This window comes from Balaenoptera borealis, assembly GCF_965194805.1.
Source record: "Balaenoptera borealis genome assembly, chromosome: 21".
In the NCBI taxonomy this organism is placed as follows: domain Eukaryota; kingdom Metazoa; phylum Chordata; class Mammalia; order Artiodactyla; family Balaenopteridae; genus Balaenoptera; species Balaenoptera borealis.
Window position 1 is genome coordinate 30,223,726 of NC_138880.1, and position 11,035 is coordinate 30,234,760.

At 36.5% G+C, this 11,035-nt stretch overlaps 1 long non-coding RNA gene across 1 annotated transcript in view; it reads right to left on the bottom strand.

The window, feature by feature from the left end:
- Window positions 1-10,597, bottom strand: part of LOC309619790 — a 54,279-nt gene extending 43,682 nt beyond the window's left edge. Inside the window, exon 1 of the long non-coding RNA XR_014239235.1 lies at window positions 528-10,597. This is a non-coding gene — a long non-coding RNA (uncharacterized lncRNA). The remainder of the gene's footprint in view (window positions 1-527) is intronic.
- Window positions 10,598-11,035: the final 438 nt, after the last annotated feature.

Genomic DNA, 11,035 nt, shown 5'->3' on the forward strand with positions numbered 1-11,035 from the left:
CCACTATATTTCTCAGGTCAGCTCACTCTCTTTTTCCTTCCAAGTCCTATTCCAAATGGTTCCCCTCTCCTTTCACCTCTGGCCACCTAATCTCCACTCACTCTCAGATGACCCCTGCCTCTCTCTTAAAAGAGAGAAGGGAATCCATCAGAGACAACAACTTGATCTTCCTAATTATCAATACGTATATATTTCCTGTATCCTTCTCTCTCTTCTCCTATTGCAAGAGCAGAGCTAGCTCTTCCACCAAGACTAATTTTTCACCCATGCTTTGGAGTCTAACTATTCTTATTTTATCAGGAATAATATTATATTCTTTACTCCTTTTCATTGAATATTCAATCTTTGTCTCTCACCTGGGAAATTTCCATTGTATGATTCACGACTGAAGACACTTCCATTTAAACAATCAAATCCTCACTCAACTTTGCATCTTTCTCTGGTCACTAGTCAATCTGCTTTCTCTCTTTCAAGGGCAGAATCCCGAAACAGCAGTGCACACTTATTGTCTTCATTTTCACACCTACCTTCATTCCAGAGCTGGCTGCCACCCACCTGAGGGCACCTTCACTCCACGAGACAGCTGTCAGTGGACTCACCCAAGATCTCTGTGCAGCTAGACTCACAGGTCACTTCCTCATGGTGAGAACATTCACTGCATTTTCCTGTTATATAAGTTAAACATGATCGCTGTAGTATCTTTAAAACAGGCAGATAGGCAGACTGACAAAAATAAAAGTCCTTCATAATCCTGAATACACCCTGTTATGTAATTTCCTCTTGTTCACCTAAAATTTTAGTGTGAACTTCCTTTCCCGTTACTAAATATGTGGTTGCAACATCATTTTAACATCAGCGTAGCAAAGGGATAATACCACTGCCATAATCAATACCGTACCCCTGAAAATATACCATTTTTTTTTTTTGCTATTATGAACAGTCCTGTGTAGAACATTACTGCAAATAAATAATCACATCCTTGGGTCACTTTAAAAATTTCTGGACTATGCTTAGATCTTATTGTATTTCAGGTCTCAGCTGCACTCGCAACTGGTGACCATTCCCCCAGAAACACGCATCCCTTTATTTTCATAGCCAAGGACACTTATGTCTCCTTTTTTTAATGACTGATTTCTTTCCCCTCTGTAGGTCTAGTCTCCTCCACCAAGCATTAAGTGTTAGAATTCCCCCCTCTCCTCTTTCCTCTTTAAACTTTCTCCCAAAGCCTTCTCATCCACATCCACGTGGTTTTACAGACTTCTTTAGCACTTTAAATGAACAGAAAACCCCATAATATATAATTTGCTCCAAGACAGAGAGAAATATTAAAGTAACTAATTTTAGTAGGACATGAAATCATGATACCAAAATATTTAGAAAACATTGCCTAATAACAAGGAAAGTGTTTAGATTAAACTTTAACCTATTATTTTAATTTGAACTTACGTTTCTAACTCCAAAACTCATATTCATCCCAACAGACAGGCTTTATTTCTAGAATGATTTCTCATTAGGAAAATGCTATTATAATTAATCTCGAAGACATTCTAAATAAGAAAAGAAATGCCTCCGTAGATTTTGTAAAGGCATTCCACAACTTTTGACATTATTCCTTATTTTTAAACATATTATATAACAGATATAGGAATATACTCGTATAACATGAAAAATTCTATCATTTTTGAAGCTAAATTCAATGTAAAATAAAAGAGGAATTCTCATTAAAGTAAACAATTAAATAATTATGACTATTACCACTATACAGGTTTATACTGTTTTAGCTTTCTAGCTAAGGAGTAAGTTAGAAATAAAAAAAAATTAAAAAGAGATAAATGTATCATAATTTATATATGACACTTATTGACATAGTAAACAGAAGGAAATTGACTGAAAATTTAAAATTAATAAAATATTTTAATATGACCCAGTAAAAAATCATGATAATTTATTTTCATTGGTATCTACTTTTCTATTCTTGTTTATTGTAGCAGAGAAAAATATAAAAACCTTAATAATAACATTAAGAAAAAATAGTGAAACTATACACGTGGAAATATTTAAGATTTTACTGAGATACAATAAATAATATTTTAATAAACTGAATAAGAATTAGTTCTTTATACAGCTATCAATGTACTATAAATGTGATGATTCTTAATATTCTGGATCAATAGTTATATATTTCTACAAACATAACAGAATATGTAACTTTTCTTGCGAGCAGGATGAACCTTTTGTAAGCATAAACACAATGGAAAAATATAACAATCTCAAGGAAGAAGTAGATCAGTATTTGTTAAACATATAATTAGTGAAATGAACACAAACACACCTATAAGGATGGTCCTCACAGTACTGACAACAGAGAAAAAGCAGAATGATTTGAATGATCAGTAACAGCTTCACAATTGTATAAGCTAATGTACATCCAGGTGACGAGATACATTTTTACAATTAGAAATCATATTTTAAAGCATAATTAATGACATACAGATTGTGATACACAATTTAGGGAAAAAACACATTACTGGATGGTCACTCAGCAACATTTTTCTGTTTACTGTTGTTTGATTTTCAACTAGGAGCACATTTCTTGTTGTTTGTAGAAAGAGGGCAAACATATACTTCAGTGAATCTCAACTGCATTTAGGTACCTCAGAGGACACGTCAACGACAATACCCATATTCTGTTGGCTTTTTTGCCTCCATTTATATGCCCTTAGTTATCTTCCCTAGTTAATTCTGATATTCCAGAATTAACTGTCGCCCTGGGAAGAGAATGGGGTGAGAGCAAGTGAAAACATCACAAAGTTTTCCCATCATTTTCAAGCTGCCTTTTTCCCGATCCAGTGTTCACTTGTCTGCTCTAAACCTTTGTGTGTTTTCCAGAGTTCTGACAAATTTTATCCTGAGAGTTTCTGCTTGTCTTTCCATATTTTCAGTATTTCTCTATGGGAATAGGGGCTTGGCACTACCTACTCTGCCATGTTGATGATGTCACTCCTGAAATAACTTCTAAAAGACCTAGAGATTATCATACTAAGTGAAGTAAGTCAGACAGAGAAAAACAAATATGATATCACTCATATGTGGAATCTATTTTTTAAAAATGATATAAATGAACTTATTTACAAAACAGAAACAGAATCACAGATTTCGAAAACAGAATCACAGATTTATGGTTACTAAAGTCGAAACGTGGGGTTGGGGGAGGGGTAAATTAGGAGCTTGGGATTAAGATACACACACTACTGTATATAAAATAGATAACCCAACAAGGACCTACTGTATAGCACAGGGAAAAATATTCAATATCTTGTAATAATCTACAATGGAAAAGAATCTGAAAAGAATGTATATATATGTTGATTAACATTGTAAATCAACTATACTCCAATAAGATTTTAAAAATACATAAATAAAACATCCAATCAATCAATCAATCAATAAAAGACTATCCTTGCTGGTTGGGATCCCTGGGAAGCAGATTCAGACTTGGCAGCGCTCAGGAAGTTTAGTAATATGTGCTCTCCACCAGTGGAAAAAGAAGATGATGCAGGACTGGGTAGAGAGGAGTTTGGGCACCACTGTAACCATCATAAAGCACTCAGGTAGGACACAGGGAACTTTTAAGCTGAGGTGACCCATCAAAGCTCTCTTGATATTGGCTGACAAGGGAAAGCCTTTGTACCCCTGTACGGACCAGTCAGTGGATACAGGATGCCCCATGGAAAGGAGTGTGACCTCGGGAGATGTTACTCCCTTTAATTCAGAGGAAAGCAATTCCCAGAATGAGCCGATATCTGAACGTTCAGCTGGCAGGATTCCCTACCGCTCAATGAATGTCTTTAATTCCCATGGTGGGATCTGGACATGCATGACAGTGCTGGCTATCTTCCATCCCTTGAGCCACTCATATCCACTTGGTCTTATGATCTCTGGGAGCAGCACCAAGATTCGGTGGTGCCTCTCTTCCCAAGGGTAGCTCAGAAGAGAGAAGTTAGTACAGTCGGCCCTCAGTATCCACGGATTCTGCATCCACAGATACCAAACACAGACAGTACTAGGCCATTCTATCTAAGGAACTTGAGCATCCATGGATTTTGGTATCTGAAGGTGTCCTGGAACCAATGCCCTGTGATACCAGAGGGACAGCTGTGGAATGAACTGCAGCTCCCGCCCCTCGAGCTGGTCTCAAGGCCATGCTGATGTCATTCCCAACTCCCCTCACACTCAGCTTTTATCTACGGTGGTCCAAGTGAGCAAAATGATGCTTTTGTCCACACCGTCATTCATGAGACTTCTAGCCCCCTAGTAACCATGCTCTTAGGCCATGGCTACTGCGTTTGTCCACTTCTTCTCAAAATTGAGCAAGGAGCATAAAGAGATGCTGGAATAAACCGCCTTTATGTGAAGGGAGGAAGGTGAAACTTTTCTCCACGATCACATATTATAAAAGCATCCCTGTCTCCTCCTGACCATCAGTGACTACTGCCCCTGCCAGGAAGGTGGGTGACTCCTCTTGTTACCTGCTGGTCTCTTGATGTAAGATCCAATGAGCCTGGGCAGCATAATTGCTGAAAGTCCAGGGGCTCTTTCTGTGTCTGCTGCTTCTCTGTAGGAACAAGAGAACCTGCAGAGCCCAAAGTTGAAGGGGCAGGAAAAACAGTTACCCCAAGTGAGTCACTGGAAGTAATATTAGCAGACTCACACCTATACCTTTATCATTGATTCCTAGACCTGCGTTATTTTACCTATTAGGGACACAACACCATACAGTGGTTGTTAGTTTAGAGTGTATACTGCATCTCAGAGGATAAGGCCCTATCCTTGCAGCATGTCATCTCTGACCTGTGACCCTCAGATGTGCCACCTGTGAACTATTCCATCACTTTACCAGGCTGGCTGCCTATGAGTGGCACAGTATGTGACAAGACTGGTGGATTCAGTTTTGCTGTGTCCACAGAAGCATCTTCTTCCCTATGAAGTGAATTCCTTAGTCTGACTCCGTGTGATGTGGGACCCATATGGAAGGATGAACATGGAGAGCCCTTGGATTGTTTCAGTGACTGAGGACCTCATGTCAGGAAAAGCAAACCAATATCCAAAACGTATTTCTTCTCCAGTCAAAATTAAGCTCTGCCTTTTCAAGGATGGAAGGAAGCCAGTGTAGTCAACTTTCTCCCAAGAGATGTAGTTAACTTTCTCCCAACTATTTACTGAGTCTCCTCAGTAAATAGTGTCAAGTTAAGGCTCAGTGTTAGACTCTATTTGAGGCAATTTTGGACATTAGGGGCATCAGTAGTAGATTAGCCTCAAGGAGAGGAAGCCCATGGCACTGGGATCATGCATGAAGAGCCTCCAAACTACAGCCCGAACATTGTTTATGCCCTCATTGTAGCAGTACTGGGATGTCCCATGATGCAGGCTGGCTGATGTCAGCTGATGTCAGTGCACGACAGGGGTGTGTGCTCATTTTCTTTCAATGTACAAAAGCTAGAAAAGGACTGGCTAACTGAAAAGAATCAGTTAAAATTATATTAATTTCTGTGGCTTCTTAATTCTATGTCTTTTACCTCTTTTGGTCTTTCCAGCCAAATAACGGATGTACCTGGTATTGAGTACTAGTTTCAAGGTTTGTGGTACGGTGCCAGAATCAAGGGAATACAGCAAAATGCAAGATCTTTATGATGTTAAGTCACAAAGCTAAGGAAAAAATTCCCACAAGGGGTCAGGAAATGTTTCAAGCTGTTGCTAATGCACAGGCTCTTCCCTTGATAACTTTATGAGAGAGCAATTCATTTTGCTCCACCAACTCTTTTTATGTATTGATAATAATTCCTTATTATAATTAACAATACGTATGACCCAGACACAGTAATGGTAACATGAAAAGTAGAGCAGAAGCTATATGAACAATAAGCTGCTAAATATAAATGTGGCTAATAAAATGGGAAAGTGGGTGTCTGAAGATGACTGGAATATGAGCAAAGCAGAGACCTGAAAAGATAAAAACTCAGGATCCCAGCATGAGAGATTTCTAACTACTGATCCCATGAACATGAAAAATTATATACAACTCTATGCCCAAAGCTTGAATAACTTAGATGAAGTGAGTACATTCCTTGAAACAATCTATCAAAACTAACACAAGGAGAAATAGATCATCTGAACAGACCTATATCTCTTAAAGAAACAAACTCAATGATTAATGACCTTCCATAGGAGAAAGCACCAGACTCATTGGTGAATTCTCCTAAACATTTAAAGAAGAAAGTATACCAATTACTTTCTACAATTACTTTCAGAAAATAGAAAGAGAGGGAATGTATCCTAACTCATTCTATGAGGCCAGCATTAATCTTATACCAAAACCAGAACAAGATACTACGAGAGTGCAAAACTAAAGACCAATATCTCTAATGAACACAAATGAAAGAGTCCTAAACAAAATATTAGCATATGGATTCAACAATAAAAGGAATATAAAAGGAATTTTAAAAATCATGACCAAGTGGGATTTATTCCACATATGCAAGGCTGATTCAACATTTAAAAATCAATTAGTGTTATCACAGACAGGCTGAAAATGAAAAATCACATAATCATACTAGTAGATGCAGAAAAATCATTTGACAAAATCCAACACCCATTCAGTATAAAAAGCTCTCAGCAAACTAGATGTAGAGGATAACTTCCACAACTTGATAAATAACATCTACAAAAAACCTGCAGCTAACATCATACTTAATGGTGAAAAATCAGATGTCTTCTCACTAAGATCAGAAACAAGGTAAGAATGACCCCTTTTACCATTCCCATTCAACATAATACTGAAGGTCCTAGCTTATTTGATAGGAAAAGGAAATAAAAATTATACAGATTGGAAGGAGAAAATAAAACTGTGTATGCAGATAACATGATTGCTTATGTAGCATCCCAAAGAGTCAACAACAACAACAAAAACTCTTGGGTCTAATAAGTGATGATAGCAAGGTTGCAGGATGCCAGGTGAATGTACAAAAGTCAATACCTTTCCTATATACAGGCAAGGAACAGTTGGAATTTGACGTAAAAACATGATGCCATTTACATTACCACACCCAAAATGAAATACTAAAGTATAAACCTAACAAAATATATACAAGATCTATACAGGGAAAACTATAAAATTCTGATGAAAGAAATCAAAGGAACTAAAAAAATTGGAGAGATATTCCATGTTCATGGATAGGAAGACTCAACATTGTTAAGATGTCAGTTATTCCCAGCTTGATCTAGAGATTCAGCTCAACCAGCAAGTCATTTTTTGGATTCAACAAATTGACTCTAATGTTCATGTGGAAAGGCAAAAGACCCAGAATAGCCAAGACAATTTTGAAGGAGAGAAACAACATCAGAGGACTGACACTACCTGATTTCAAGACTTATTATAAGGCTATAATAATCAAGAAAGTGTGATATTTGGCAAAATAATAGGCAAACAGACCAATGGAACAGAATAGAGAACTCAGAAACAGACCTACATAATAAATATAGTCAACTGATCTTTCACAAAGGAGCAAAGGTAATATAATGGATGGTCAAAGATAGCCTTTTTAACAAATAGTGTTTGAACCATGAGACATTCACATAAAAAAAAAATGAATTGAGACACAGACCTTACGACTTTCACAAAAAGTCATCTCAAAATGGATTATAGACCTAAAGGTAAAATGAAAGACTACTATAAAACTTCCAGAAGAAAACAAAGAAGAAAATATAGGTAACCTTGAGTTTAGTGATGACTTTTTAGATAAAACACCAAAAGCATAATCCATAAAAGAAAAAAAAAAAGATAAGTTGGACTTCAGTAATATTAAAAACTTCTGCTTTGTGAAATACTTTGTTAAGAGAATGAAAAGACAAATCACAGACTGGTAGAAAATATTAGCAAAACACGTATTTATCCAAAATATTCAAAGAACACTTAAAACTAAGTAATAATAACCAGCCCAATTTAAAAATGGGCAAAATATCTGAACAGACCTCTCACCAAAGAAGATATACAAATGGTGAATAAGCATATGAAAAGATGCCAACAATGTGTATCATTAGTGAATTGCAAATTAAAACAACAATGAGCTATCACTATCTACCTATTAGAACGTCTGTAACCTAGAACACTGACAATACCAAATGCTGGTAAGGATGTGGAGTAACAGGAATTCTCATTACCTGCAAAATGTTAAAGCCACTTTGGAAGACCATTTGGCAGATTCTTACAAAACTAAACATACTCTTACCATACAGTCTAGCAATCATGCTTCTTGGTATTTACCCAAAGGAGTTGAAAGCTTATGTCTACACAAAACCCTGCACACAAATATCTACAGCAGCTTTATTCATAAATGCCAAAATTTGGAAGCATCATAGATGCCCTTCAGTAGGTGTATGAATAGATAAACTGGTACATCCAGACAATGGGATATTATTCAGTGCTAAATAACATGCGCGACCAAGCCATGAAAAGGTATCGGGGAAGTTCATGCGTATTACTGAGTGAAAGAAACCAATGTGAAAGGGCTACATATTGCATGATTCTAACATATGACATCTTGGAAAAGATAAAATTATAGACACAGTATAAAGATCAGTGGTTGCCAGGGGTTCAGAATAAGGAAGGAAGATTGAATAGGTGGAGCACAGGGGAATTTTAGGGCAATGAAACTCTTCTGTATAAGAGTATAAGTATGAAGAGGTGACACATTAGGCATGCGTCAAAACCTGTAGGATTATACATCAAAAAGAGTGTGCCCTAAACTCTAGACGTTAGTTACTAATAATGTATTGATATTGGTTCATGAACTGCAACAAATGTTATATACCACACTCATGTAAGTTGTTAATATGTGCAGAAACTGTGTGAGGAGGAAGAGGAGCGTGTATGGGAACTCTCTGTACTTCCTGTTCAATTTCTCTGTAAACTGAAAACAGCTCTAAAATATGATCTATTAATTAAAAAAACAGTATCCCCTGAGAAGTAGTGACCAGTTGCCTAAGAGCTCATGTGTTCACCAGCCTCTTAAACGATGAAAAGAATCTGAAAACCCACTAAAGCCAGGTTATCCCAGTGGTATTCTGTAAAGGCAGGTCAAATGATACCATCCTAAAAATACATAGCATAATAGCATCAAGATCATAAAACTCCCCAAAGTAAAGATGAGGACAAAGTTGCAATTATATAAGAAGATGAACCAGTAAGACCGGCAAGAAGTCCTTCAACCATCTATGCGATGACTAAATGGAAACTTCCAAGACAACTTCAGAAATATTTGAATGGATCTGGAGCAAATGAGAGTCAACAAATGCTTGAATACAGACAGGATCAGTTACGACACATATACATTCTTTCTTGATGTGAGGAACAGGTGTGAATATTTTGCACCAGCTGCATTCCTAGAGTAGATGAAAGGCTTTAATTACAGGGCTTAGCTTGAGCTCTGCTTTATTTATCTTCCCTAAATCTGTCTTTCCCATATGGCTACCACTGGCCTGCCACCCAAGTTGCTTCCCTTTTTGCTGCCTTGCTAATAATTACCAACACCTGTGCTTAACTATTTATAACAAAATAAACCATCTCATTAATTTTTTTTTTTTTTTTGGCTGTGCCACGTGGCTTGCAGGATCTTAGCTCCCTGACCAGGGATGGAACCCGGCCCCAGCAGTGAGAGCACAGAGTCCTAACCACTGGATCACCGGGGAATTTCCTTACATAAATATTTAAATAATACATACTATATTACCCTCCTCGGAAGAGTTAAGTTTTCATAAAAGTCCACATGGAGAGAGTAAAGACTAATATTAGTAGCAAACAGCACATTTTCAGTAGAGATCTTCATTGTACCACTGAACACTGAGGTGAGCACTGCTTGAATTGTATGTCTTTTCAAATCTGACGCACACAGCAGCATTGGAAAAGTAAGTGTGATAGAATTCTCATTACAAGATGAAGAAGCAGAGGGGTGGGGAGCTGATGTGACCAGGTGAGTGTCTCAATGGTCGGGAGTGGTGGGAGCTGCCCTCACAATTCACCCTCTCTCAGCAGCTTCAACTTCCAAGAGATTCTATGAGAAATCACTATGGGGCTGTAAAAGCACAAAAATCTCTGTCTGGCTTATTTCACTTAGTGTGATGATCTCTAGATCCATCTATGTTGCTGCAGATGGCATTATTTTGTTCTTTTTTATGGCTGAGTAGTGTTCCATTCTGAAGTGAGTCAGACAGAGAAAGACAAATATCATACAATATTGCTTATATGTGGAATCTGAAAAAGAAGATGCAAATGAACTTATTTACAAAACAGAAATAGACCCACAGACATAGGAAACAAACTTATGATTACCGAAGGGGAAGCAGGGGAGGGATAAATTAGGAGTTTGGAATTAACAGATACATACTCCTATATATAAAACAATCAACAAGGACTTACTGTATAGCACAGGGAACTATACCCACTATTTTGTAATAACCTATAAGGGAATAGAATCTAAAAAAGGATATATTCCTATATATGTGTATATATATATATTTGTGTGTGTGTGTGTGTGTATATATATATATATATATATACTAAATTAAAAAATTAAGAAAAAAAAATAAATTTTCAATTAAAAAAGAAAGAAAAAAAAATAATGGGATTTTCCAAATTGGAAAAAAAGCACAAACATCTCTGAAATAAAAAGTAATGTTCCTTATGGTTGTTATTTAAAAAAAATAATGAAGGTTTCTGATTTCTGACACTTAGAATTATATTTCAGAAGAGATATGTGCATATGTATATATATATATATATATATATAATATATATAATATAGATATTACATTTTTATTATACATATGTACTGGCTAATTAATAAAGGCTAATTAATTTACAGATAAACTTTCAGTGCAGACATATTTAGGTGAAATAGCTGAAGTAATTATTAAAAAGCAATTATAGTAAACAATGTGATCATTAGCAAAATGAACCTCTAAAAGGATGTGGGCTTAGGGT